The sequence below is a fragment of the Onychostoma macrolepis genome, chromosome 05 (assembly GCF_012432095.1).
Source record: "Onychostoma macrolepis isolate SWU-2019 chromosome 05, ASM1243209v1, whole genome shotgun sequence".
Classification (NCBI taxonomy): domain Eukaryota; kingdom Metazoa; phylum Chordata; class Actinopteri; order Cypriniformes; family Cyprinidae; genus Onychostoma; species Onychostoma macrolepis.
Window position 1 is genome coordinate 13,720,935 of NC_081159.1, and position 13,612 is coordinate 13,734,546.

Genomic DNA, 13,612 nt, shown 5'->3' on the forward strand with positions numbered 1-13,612 from the left:
ATATGCTATAGCATATTTTATCTCACTTTACAAATTAGCATTTCAGATGTACACATTCAACTCAAGAAAGTCACATACAAATATCCTATCGTAATCGTGTGTTTATTATCTTATATAATCTATAGTGGCTGTTGTCATGTTTATTTCTGCTGTGTTGTTAACATGTAACGTTATGCTCTGCTGAAACTCACGTTGTTTGTGATGTTACAACCGCCTCTCTGTTCTTTTACCAGGAATACATTCCAAGTTTAATACACATTAGTAAAAAGATCTATTTGAACCGCAAAAAAAAAAAAAAAAATGCAACCCACGGCTCTGTAATTTTTCCCGCGACTGTATTTTCAAAATAGCCCGCTTGTGCCTTTACCCTGGCAACACTGGTTCTGTACCCTCATCACACAATGATAGATAACCTTCCGCGCTTTGATGACGACAAGAAGTTGGGGTTAAACCTTATCAAGTGATTAATTTGCGTTAAAAAATATTAACGCATTAAATTTTTTAGATTAATCTAAATAAATTAATTTATTAATTTACGCGTTAACGTTGACACCCCTAATATATATATATATATATATATATATAGTCTAACTTCAACACATGTGAAAAAAAGAGAAAAAAAAAATCTGGTCGATCGGTGCACCATTTATTTGTCTCACTCAAATAAAGGCAGATTTCCTCCCCTCAGTCTGTGGAGGAAACTGAGATAAGAGAGGAGGGGTCTGACCACAGACGCCTTCACAGTCGAGACTGTTAGCTTTTTAGCGCTGGCTGTGCAGTGATCTGGTTACAGCGTCATGAATGTGAGTCCTTAGCCGGCACATTAGAGCCATGCAAGCAGCCTCCCCAGAGAGGAAGGGGCAGGTTTACTGACTCCAGCTCAGAAAGAAGGCACTATCTGTCTCGCTGCGGCTGCCACATCTACCAGCGGCCGAGGCTGTGATCCACAATGCAGACTGTCTGAGATGGAGGAAGCTAAAACTCAGCTGACAGGGCCACGCAAACTGTGTCTGGATCCTATCAGCCTGTGGGAATAGTGGGCATCGCCAACCCAAAGATATTGAGGATTGTTAATGGGAAAGGTCTTAGAGCCAGACTGCTATATCGCATGGAGGTTTTAAGCGACGAGCGATAGAGAGACGGGGATGAGACGGAAATACACAGCTGAATATGCATTAACAGTATGCTCTTTTAACCAGATGTGGGCAGACCAGACATGGCTCAGATTTTACATGTTCACCTATATTTAGGAGAGAGTTTTGGCAAGTGTTTTTAAAAAAAAACAAAAAACAGGTCACTGCATAACCTTGTAGACCCAGACATGGTTCTACAAGAGTCTTTTAATCAAAGCAAAGTAAGATGACAAAATCCATTGAGGTTTAATGTTTTTGTACACCCCTGACCCATCCGGTGACCCCTGATACCCAGGTCAAACATACCAGCAGGTCTTTAAATTCACCCCTCAAATAAATACTGAACCTGAATAAGAGACCTCATCATTCTATTGATACTAGTATTGATTATTGTAAGCCTAATTAGTAGCCACTGAGGAGTCTAATTGAAAATACACCCATTTTGTAGACAAGATGCAATATAGAGCCCTCCAATGTTGAGTGAATTACACCCTGAGCTAATGATGGATCTGTGATGCCCTAATAAACAGGGTAAAGGTACTGAGGGGTAGGATTTAAAGGTTTTCAGAGCTGTGTAGGTTTAATCTCATTTTACCCATCAATGCTTTTGTGTTTCACTGCTGTCATTTATATTATGTGAAAGATTTATAGGGAAAATTACTTTGTGTTAATGTTTTTTTTTTTTATACACAAATGTTAAATGCATAATTTGCAATAAAACGGAGGCGTAAAAATATTACTAATTATTGTAATTATGTGTTACTGTAATCTGTCTGTCTGTATGTCTGTCTGTCCGTCTGTCTATTTATCTATCTGTCTGTATATCTGTTTGTCCGTCTGTCTATCTATCTATCTATCTGCTACTGTAGCTTTCATAGTTTCTTTTGACAAAGGGCAAACTATTGTAATGCATTTTTATTATTGCAAAGCTTTTGTCTGTGACATTCAGGAATAAAACCTTTAAAACAGGATAGGCCTGATATTATCAATAACTTTGATCATTCTAAACGATAATACACAGAGTATATACAGTATATGTATATATATATAAAAATATATATTGCAATGCTCTGTAATATATTTGAGTATTGTGTTTGGGTATAAAATACAATTGCTTAATAGGACTGCATAACAATTTTCTTGTTACCATCATTGATTATTAATGTTAATTGCATTCCAGTTTAAAAGTATGACTTAAAAGTCAGTATTGTTTTGACTGATACAAAGTCAGTTCAAAAGGTATCTTGTGTCACTATTTAAAGAATGGAATGGATTGGTGTAATGTAACTCTTCCTTAAATATTTGTTATTGTGCTGATCAGCTTGCTGCCGTATTTGATAAAGATCCCAATAATCTTAAATGAAATCCAGAATGACAGAGACAGTGTGTGAAATCAACCACCTATTGATTGGTAATGCCTTAGTGGAGTAGAGATTTGTGAGCACAAATGGTGCTGCACAAGTGCACATAAAAAAGGCTTGTTCCTGTATCTCTGTCTTGTGTTTCAGAAAAATGGCTCCAAGTCGTGATTCTTGCGATCACATGCGATCAAAGTCTGGACAGCTCTCAGGCATCCACCCTCTCCTCCATCCCCATAATTACTTTGAGTGTGCTGCAGATGACCCCACACGGACAAAATTATTGCCTCCACTATTTTCTCCAAAGCCCTGAATAGTCAACAAGAAATGTGCATGAAGCAATATATTGTCTTGTGTTTTCTACCTCAAAGAAAATTGTCCTGATTTTGGTCTCAAGGCCTCCATCTGAAAATTACTTCATTGTGGAAAAATGGCTTTATTACAAGGCACCAATCTTCATTCGATGGTATTTTGTTGTCTTTGAAGAGAGCAGATTCATGTATACAGAAGTATGAGAAAATTACTGCACTTTTCTTTCATTTTTTGGAACAATTTAGATAGAATTAGATTAAGAGCATGACATCTGTCCTTAGCGATGCAGACGTGGATTATGCCCAGCTGTGTCTGAAAACACACAAAACAAACAAACAAACAAAATCACAAAGATATATTCCAATATTTTATCTAATTGTATCTTGGCCTCATGTTTTTTGACTATTTCAATAAAATAGCCACAAACACTTGAGACAGGGTATATCTCAAAATGCACAGCATTGTAGGAGGGTCCTTCTTTATTGAACCCTGTGAGAAAAAAAGGCTTTATGGTCACGGTATTGCAGCAGTGCTGCAAGAAATCCAGCCAAGGAAATATATATATATATATATATCCTTATTTGGTTTTAAAAAATACCACACATTTTGCATTTTGGCATGTAACGTGTATTTTTATCTATTAAAATATCCATTTTGACCTGTTTTTAAGTCTTGAAGAATTAGCCCATTTTTTCAAATATTCACTTTGACAAGTAACTCTCAACAGTTTACACACAACACAGTGAAATATCTAGCCAAGCTCCATGGCAGCACTGATTACTGTATCTGCTACAGATGATAATGAACTGTAAATGCGTATTTCTGACACAGGTTTGAAGTGACTAACTGGCACAATGCTTCCTATGCTCTTTTACAGAGCGGAAAGTGCCAGATAAGATTCACAGAGCCACTTAGTGAAATGGTCCCACATAGTGTACTTCCAGAAAAGCGCTATCGGGATGCATTTTGAGCAAGTGGAATTTGCTTTTCCAGAGTTGTTGTTTAGGATGTTGTTGTTTTCATATAATTTGCTACGTACTGTAGAATCTAGATGTCACGTGTTTTCATCTGTATGCTGTCATTTAACATCATGTACTATAGATGCTATGGATCATTGTAAAATCTCAATGCTAAAATGCTCAATGTTTCTTTTAGTTTATGCACTAAAACTGAAATGTATCAGTAGTGGAAAGTCATTGCAGGCAGTTTCTTAAACTAAGGATCCTTTGATGTATAGGACAGCGAATGGGGATCATTTAGAATTGATAGCATCAATATAAAATTCTCTTTAATTCAGCTTAACTGTGGTTTCCAACAGTAATAATGTGAAGGAATTAAAAAATTGATTAAATAGGTCCATTGTTAATAAGATAATGTAAAGAGCTCTAGATTTTTAATACCACACAATACTGTGGACAGAACTATACATAAAATTTGGGAATTTTATACGTTTAAATTTAAGGTAATGTTGTTCCTCAGATTCATTCTGAAGGACGTTCCAAATGAAAACACATCCTGCTGCATTATGCGTCCATACTTCACTTTCTTATGATGTGGAGGAAAATATATAGAATGCAATCTGAAAGCTTTCTTTCTTTCTTATTGGCTGCTACTGACAAGCACTTGATACACTTTTCATCATTTGGTTGCTTCATCTAGAGGCCTGCATTCGACCTCTGCATCCCCATACATACAATATTTTCTTCCCTTTGTCCATATTCCTTCCAAAGAACGTAAAGAGTTCATCATGAAAAGATCATGGAGTAATCTTGTTTACATACAGAGCATCACTGTCTCACTTCTGAACCTCCTCTCTTGATTTTTGGTCTTTCATTGCTAACAGTAATTCTGCCAGTGAGCAAAGCTTCTTGTTTTTGTGATGTAATCATTTTTAAGTGAAAAAGAATCAGAATTAAAGCTATATTTAAAACACGTAGAGCACAAGAGTAATACTGCCATCTGCTGTATCTGCAGACGTCTGGACACCAGGACTCACACAGATGGTGTGAGAGAGATATAGAGAGCATTTTAGCCTAGCTTCATGCTCCTCTCATAACAGTTTATTAATGAGGTAAAAGAATGGCTCCCCAACTTTAGACTTCCTGACCTTGTAATCTTGACAGACTTATTTCAGCAAATTTACAGCACAAAACAGGCTTTTCCTCTGAAAGCTGAAAGATTGTATAGCAGTCATATCAGACCATTTCTGTTTATCACTTCTAGGTTAATGCTTTAATACAGTTATGTGGTAGGAGATCAGATTGAAACTTTATATTTTTGGCCTTTGGGTCTTGGTATGCATATCAGTGCACTGCAATAGGAGAAAGCAGGGATAATTGTAACACTTTTTGCTCATTTATTCAGAAAATGTTTTGAAATTTTGACATTACTAACTCTCCAAATGGGTTTTATCTGAAAAAAGAGAGCATTTGGACATGTAACTATATACTTTTCCATGTTACCATCAGTTTTAACAGCTGCATGTTTGTTTGCAAAGAATCAAAGTACTACGTCTATAAATACAATGGAACATCTGCACATCCAGTGATGAATCTAATACGCCCCAGACAATGGCAGTTTAAAGCAGATTAGAGTATCAAAAGCTTTGTCCAGATAAATAATGAAACCCTCAAGTGCCAGTGCAAACCCTTTCGCCCACAATCAACTTAAAACATATGTAACACAAAATATGGCAATGTCTCCATTAATCTGTCTGCAAGGTCAGGTTATTTTCATATTTAATATTTTTGAAAAATTAAGAGTGTTGTCTGTAAATAATTCAAATGATCATTTAAAAATAATTCAAATAGCTCAAACTATTGTGAAAACATTACTTACTCTCTAAGGAACAACAGCCTGGATATAATTCCAATTTTACACTATACATATTTTTAAAAAGATTTATATCCTTAAACAGTCTTCTCAAGACCTGCTAAGTGGAATGTTGGTGGTGAGATTTGGGTCAGTGCTCAAACTAGAATGTCATTCGCAAAAGACCAATGTTTGACCCCTGCATGCCCTTGTGCACTTTGCAGGATATACGATTTGAAGATCAGTGAGCTGGACAAAAAGCTTTTGGAAAGGCTACACAACGTAGCATCCATTGCAGTCTCGTGAAATGATTTGTTTGCAGGGAACTTTCAAATTTTGGTAAGATATCAAATAGCAAAGAGAAAGGAAGGTCTGGAATTTAGACTTGACTGGAAGATAATAGCCTTCATCAGTACAAAATGCTTATATTTTTGATTTGCAAAATAAGGTTCACTTTCCTGTGAGCAAAATGTTTCATGGACCATTCCCGGTTTCTATAATAATTTTATTTATCACAAATTTTTCTCCATTGCTTGGTTTATGTTTTTGTGTCCTTGTGCTGGGTAGCCCCGCCTACTTTCTAATCTCATTGGACTGAAGTACCACTCCTCATGTATATTAACCATCAATCAGATAAGGAAAAGGCTTTCCGTTTTTTCGTTAGAAAAGTATTGTTTTGTGTGAATGTATTGCTGAAGTGTAGAACCAGTGTTTGTTTTGTGACAGTGTAGCGTCACTCATTGGTGGACTGTGCAGAAAAAACGCAACACAGATGCACAACATAATGGCAAAATTAGAATGGCACTCTAAGTACAAAGACATCCATATGCTCAAATAGCAGTGATCAAGCGATACACATATTCGACGTAACTGAAGAGCTATTTTAAATCCTAGTGTATGTGGCCGTAACCTGTAGGTACAACGGCTTGATTAGACATCACTCCTCTTGTTCTTTGTGTTTCCTCCCGCTGCGATTCTGTAGATTAGCTCTCAATCACAGCATGCGTGGCCACGACTCTAATAACAGTAATCCAGTCAAAGGATTTGGGGCTGAATAAACTCGAGCAAGAGCAGACCTTGTCTTAAAATCAGCTCTCTCTGCATTTGAAGGGGCATACGGAGATTCTGCATGCAGCTCAATATGTATAACACAGCATGTAATTTGACGGTACTTCATATGTACCTCTGCAGACACAATCAACAGTAAATGGAGGAGATTCTAGACTCGCTCAAGAGGTATTCATTACCTCCAAAAGCCTTAAGAAGCCTCTGAACAACTGCAGCGTAATAGGGAGAGGAAGAACCAAAGGCTTGTGGCTATTTCTACCATGATAAGAGACCCTGCATAGGGAGAGATCAAAAAATGCTCCACTTCAAGCTCCTTGTGTTTTTTTTGTTTTTTTTTTGCATTTATTTTCATATTACTCTTGACCTTGGCCTGAAGCGGAATAATAAATATCCGGACCAGTGTGTTTCCAGGTGTACATATCTAAATGAATGCCTAATGACAAAGCCAGCGCCATCTGCAAAATCTTGATATTTGGCCAGGGCAACTAAGCTGACTTGAAAGTACATGGTAGATCAACATAAAATTTGGGGAAATGGCGTGTGTGTCAGGTTTGGCTGTGAGCAGGGATGGCAAAAATATAGCCACTAATCAAGTTGAAGTTCCCTTTGTATGTAAACGGTCAAACCCATTTCTTGGTCAAAGTGCTCATCTGGTATTAATGTAAAAACAAAAGTGAGTTTGTAAACAATGGACAAAAACAAATCAGTGTCAGACTGATTCAAACTACATTATGGTGATCAAACAAAATGAAAAACTGAAAATCCGCATGCCGTTATTTGAATTGAATTTGTTCAAATCCATTTTGTCAATATGCAATGGTTTAGGTCTGGGCTGAAGCCATATGGTGACAAAGGGCATCAAATCTTCCCTAAGGTCTTGTCAGTCCGGCCACAATCTATTGTCAGGCACTGTTGGTGTAACATGATACTCTCTCAGAACAGCTCTACAGAGGCTTCTTGCATGATAGCATCAAGAAAGGCCAGACAACATGGCTATCTTTTGCTTTTAGTCATCCATCAACCTAAATGACAGGAAGCAGTTTAGCACCAGCTGAGAAATTCTTTAATGTGATGGTTACTATAATACATTGATCTATTTTCTTGAAGAAAAGCTTATACTTAAACCCATTCATTTGAAACATTATTATTTTAGTAATATTTCTATACTATTATAGTATTGATATTTCGAATTAGCTTTTATCTTTATATTTTCAGCTTTCATTTTAATTTTAGTAACTTATGTTAGTGTACGATTGGGATTTTTATTAGTTTTTGTCTTTAATACAAATTTAATTAGCTTTTTATTTATTTATTTGCAGTTTTAGTTTTAGTCATTTTAATACTTAAACTTTTTTCCCTTAGTTGCCAAGCCAGTATTTCTATTTTTAAATATATTAATTTTATGTCATTATTATTTCAAAATGTTTTTTAATAGTTTTAGTTGTAGTTAACAGCAACAACACTGATTCAAAACTGGGTGTTATTTTGAATTATTATGTGAAAGAAATTCTATGATAAACGCATGGGGCAAAAAAAAAAAAAAAAACGCAGCTTTTGGTTTTTAAGAAACAGTCTTGAATTTTTGAGGGCTATGAAAGATCAGCTTGTTTCATTCCATTTACTGAACCACAGTGCTCAGTGTCCATATGTCCAGTCCGTGCTGTCATTGGCACGGCTCCAGTTGCGGTCACATGGTGGGAAGTTCCACTCATGTGGGGGAACACAAATCAAAAGTGAGGAAAATGCCATAAATGTGTCATGAAGTGGTTTAATGCACTCCTAATGTACTTCTCCCTGCAGCACTTGGGGAGATTTAATAACAACATAGAGAGAGGGCAACTGAGCAGCTCTGCTAATTCCTGGGATGAAACCCATCTGCATATTGCTCCTCTACAGCTGCACAAAATCCTGAGATTTTAGCCTTCATTTTTTTAATTCCTTCCCAAACTGCTCCTATCTGTTGCAATCACATTCTTCCGAGCATCTAATAACTAAATGGCTTTTAATGTATGAAATGGGGATCAATTTAAATATACCTAAGACTCCCCCGAAGGCCATCAAGTTATGAGGGTGTAATCCACAGTGTGTGAGTTTTCACAAAAATGAAAAAGCATCTCTATAACATACATTTGGACAAATTCATAATGATTTTTCTTCTTTTTTTTTTTTTGTACCTTGGGGATTATTAAGTCAAATTATTGCACAGACACTGCAAGCTCAATAAGAAATGATGACTTGATTAAATGTGGAGATTTCAAATATTGCAGATGTTTCAGCCAAATGAAAAACTAGGATTACTAGTTAATTTAGCTTTCATAAGCAATTTCTCAATTGTTAAAATAGTACTAAACAACAACAAAAAAAGCGCATTCATTTCGCAAATTTGTTTTGATAGTCATACATTAAAACATCCCTGTGGTTGTCCAGCAAAGACAAGTTGAAAAAACGGTCAGATGCAATAGGCCCGGATGCAAGGCCTTTAATCAAGAGTGCATATAGAGTCTGTTCACACAGTACAAAAATCTGATTTACTTTAGAGCTCTGTCATTTAGCAAGTATTAATATTGAATCTATGTGTTCAGATACAGTACATATAGTACATCTACATCGGTTTCCATATTAACTACACAGATATACTGATATACGTGGAAAGATTGAGTGAAAATGAGTCAGTCTTGACTCATCCAACACTACTGGACAATGTATATCTGCTTTAAGGGAAAAAAAACAAAACATTTTTTATCTTTTTTTGTGTGTTGCTCAAACTGCAAAAATAAATAAATACATAAACCATATTTGCCCAACAATATGCCAAAATACCAGATTTTTTCTGCCTGTCTGAAGAAAGCCTCAGGGATATCCCAAGTATACTGTTTTTACGGAAGCCGAGCTTCAGCACCTTTAGTAATTCCCCAGACCCATGACTATACAGCAGTGTTAAAAGGTCAATAAAAATACAATATTGAGTGTTACTGTAAGAGGATCAAATGGATGACTGAGCATCGACTTTCATTTTTTAAGTTATTTTTTATTTTTGTTAGATTCATATCAGTATTTGTATTGTACCAAAAGGTGTACATTCAGCTATTACTCTCGATCAAAACATAATAAAATCAATAGTCCCCACAGGAAACTATAGTTCTTTGATGTCCCTGTTACTCTACTGAGATAAAAGTATCTCTTTCTCTTGTCTCTCTCTCTCCCTCTCTCTCCTCAACCACACAGGGACAAATAAAGAGCACCAGCCAACTGCCACCCTGCATCCCACATTTTTCATGCTGGCTGTCACTCAAACCCCGACCGAGGAAGTCCGTTTGATGGTAAAATTTTGCTCAGCGTGACATCTCATTTATTCTTCCTAATCATCATTTCTTTTTACACACCCTTTCCTCTGTAAACGGGAGCCCCGTCTTCCCCTCTGCTGTCATTTCTGATCTGGGTGGTACACTCCCATTCGGGTCAGCGCCTCTGAGCAATACTATTCATGGGGGAACCGGAGGAGGGATTTACATCTCCAGGCCGAGTTTTCCCCTCCATTTGTTAGAATGCCAGGTCACCGCACTCCTCGCGCAATGGAGGCAAGATAATGGCTCTTGGACTAGCTCCTATTTATTACACACTCAGTGAGTCTGACCTTGCTCAGAGGCTGGAGATGAAGTGGTGAGGTGTTTTCTTATTTCCAGATTTCTAGACTTTAGTCCCATGTAGTACACGAGACCTGAACTTCCTCCTTCTTCACCTACAAGACCAATACGTAGAGTTGCTTTAGACCTCTTTGTTTGGCTGAGGACTGTAATCTCATCCAGAATGTGAATTTGTGTTAATTCTCGTGTGGGATAATGACTCTTATTTAGCTATGTTTCACAATACACTGTGGCAGTCCGGCAGCCTGTGCACTATGTACCAAAACCACTGTGAGAAGAACCCGCAACAGTAGCTCTCAGATAACTGCGATGCATTAGGCACTTGGGCTCTTAACCTTCCTCAATAACAGAAATATTAGCCAGGTATGCTAATGCTTTTTGAGGTTTCCATGGCGGCAGTGGTCCCCGGCTCAGCACAACAAAGAGATAATAACATAACCATACCATCCATATGCTATTAACAAAATGGGATCTAAACATCTCTATCTTCCTGCTTTAGATGGATAATGTTACTCATACTTTGCTTTTTTTATGGAATATGAGTGGGTAGTATTTAGAATTCCCTGGGGCCATTTTGGAAAAGTGCTGGCGAAGCTTCTCAGAGTGGGCCACTTAGGCTTTCAGACGAGTCTGATGAATGTGTGCCATATTATGATGTTATGATGTATTATTATGAAGTTTTACCCCCCCTTTTCTGCATTTTTGAAGTTTGAAGGTGAGCTATTACGCACCTGCACAGTAACAACCTATGACCAGTTTAAAAATAGCAATACAGCCATTAAGAGGATCAAACTTGAGAATATATTATATTCCACTTGAGAATATATTAAATATATGCCTGTGCAGTATGAAATAGGATGGCAGAAAAATACAATTAAACACCAAAAGAACTAGAATGCAATTGCTTCATAAAGTTAGTCAAAATGTGGGATTGTGAGTGATATTGTTTGCCTTTAATCATTAAATGTCCAATAAGCAATAAGTTGGAACTAAGTAAATAGTACGTTGCTTTAGCTGTTTCTGCATGCACAGTAGTTGCATTCCTGAATAAATCAGAATTGTTTGAATGAATGATTCAATGACTCACTCATACAAACAGTCACTTGCTTGTTCTCAGAATGAATCAGAATTTTTTTTATTAAAGAATTGGTTGTGAATTATTCAAATGACTCGCTCATTAAAACAATCACATGTCGCCCCCTACTGGTGTAACCTGCAGAAAGAGTCGCTCTTAAATTAGCAAACATAAACAAGTGGGTGATACAGACAGTGAAAAGTCCCAGTGCTGTTGGTCTGTATGTATATATATATATATATATATATATATATATATATCAGCACTCTTTAGTAAGCTACTTTCAGTCAAAACAAAATTTATTAAAATAACTCTGTGGATATTTTGGTGGAAAACTGTATTTACCTTGGCATAGTTGAATAATAACAGTTCTGTACATGGCAATGAAATACCGTGAGCCTCATACACCATTGTTTCCTCCTCCTTATGTAAATCTTGTGAATGCAGAAGACCACTGAAAAATAGGCGAATCAGAACATAACACCGACTGTGACGTTACAGTTGGGATCACTAATAATTACACCCCCAACATTTGCATATACCCGCCCATGTTCTATGCCAGCCGTCAGCCGAACCATCAGAAGTTCTGCAGGTATTGTGAAGAAACAAGCGAGGACAACAGCAAAAATGGCAATCATGGAAATAAATGTTATGTTCCAGGCTGTGCAGGGGATGTGATGTGCAGGGATGATTTCCAAATTCTTGAATCGATTTTGCTTGACAATCCTCATAAGGCTGCGGTTCTCTCGGTTGGTTGTGCATATTTTTCTTCCACACTTTTTCCTTCGACTCAACTTTCTGTTAACATGCTTGGATACAGGACTCTGTGAACAGCCAGCTTCTTTGGCAATGAATGTTTGTGGCTTACCCTCCTTGTGAAGGGTGTCAATGATTGTCTTCTGGACAACTGTCAGATCAGCAGTCTTCCCCATGATTGTGTAGCCTAGTGAACCAAACTGAGAGACCATTTTGAAGGCTCAGGAAACCTTTGCAGGTGTTTTGAGTTGATTAGCTGATTGGCATGTCACCGTATTCTAATTTGTTGAGATAGTGAATTGGTGGGTTTTTGTTAAATGTGAGCCAAAATCATCACAATTAAAAGAACCAAAGACTTAAACTACTTCAGTCTGTGTGCATTAAATTTATTTAATACACGTTTCACAATTTGAGTTGAATTACTGAAATAAATGAACTTTTCCATGACATTCTAATTTATTGAGATTGCACCTATATATCTCCTGATGCCCCAAATTTAATTATGGGTGATTTTAATAAATGTTCCATGAAGCAGTGCCTGCGGAACTTTTATCAATATGACCTTTGCAATGGATCAATTAAAGGTGCATATAAGTCTGTTGTTAAGCCTCCTGTGGGGTGGCGGACCATAATACTGTCCTGCTTGTCCCAGTATATAAAACTGTTTTAAAAAGAGAAAAACTACAAACTAAGAACATTGGAGTGTGGTCCGAAGAGTCTACTGCATCTTTGCAAGGATGCCTGGAATGTACGGATTGGGACATTTTTTATGACTCTTGCATGGATATAGATGAACTCACAGATGTTGTTGGTAGCTATATTTTGTTCTGTGAAGATATGCTTATCCCCTGTAAGACTGTCAAAATATTCCCAAACAATAAGCCATGTTTCACAAAATCCTTGAAAGTACTTATGAGTGAAAGATGTAGAGCATTTTATGAGGGCGATTTGGTAAAAAGATTGGTATTGCAGAAAGAGATTAAAATGGAAGTGAGGAAAGCAAAGTTAAATTATAAAATAAACCTAGAGAAAGAACTGAGTAGAAATAATTTGGGGTCAGTTTGGAAAGGAATGACAGTTATAACTGGATCTAAAGGGTGTGAGACTAAGAGAATTCAGTTACCTGGGTATGACTCTAGTAGTCAATTGGCCGAGGAACTTAATAGGTTTTATCTACGCTTTGATGCACCTGAATTTGGTCCCAATATGGAGTCTATGAATTATAAAATGAGCTGTGGTGGTGACTATAATAACTTTTTTGATGAATTAGATATAATTAAAGTTTTTAAGGGTTGTAAGAAGACAAAGACTCCTGGACCAGACAATATTGGGGGGCATTTAAGATTTTTAAATGGTCTTTTGCTCTTCAGAGAGTCCCTAAAGTGTGGAAGCAGGCTATTGTGGTGCCTGTGCCTAAAATTGTAAATGCAGAAACATTAAATGATTTTAGGCCAA

General features: G+C 36.9%; 1 protein-coding gene across 1 annotated transcript in view; it reads left to right on the top strand.

Moving 5' to 3' along the window:
- fsta (follistatin a) overlaps window positions 1-13,612 on the top strand; it is a 133,281-nt gene that overhangs the window by 66,854 nt on the left and 52,815 nt on the right. Inside the window, exon 2 of the mRNA XM_058777430.1 lies at window positions 9,908-10,002. The gene's annotated coding sequence lies outside the window, so the exon portion shown is untranslated. The remainder of the gene's footprint in view (window positions 1-9,907; window positions 10,003-13,612) is intronic.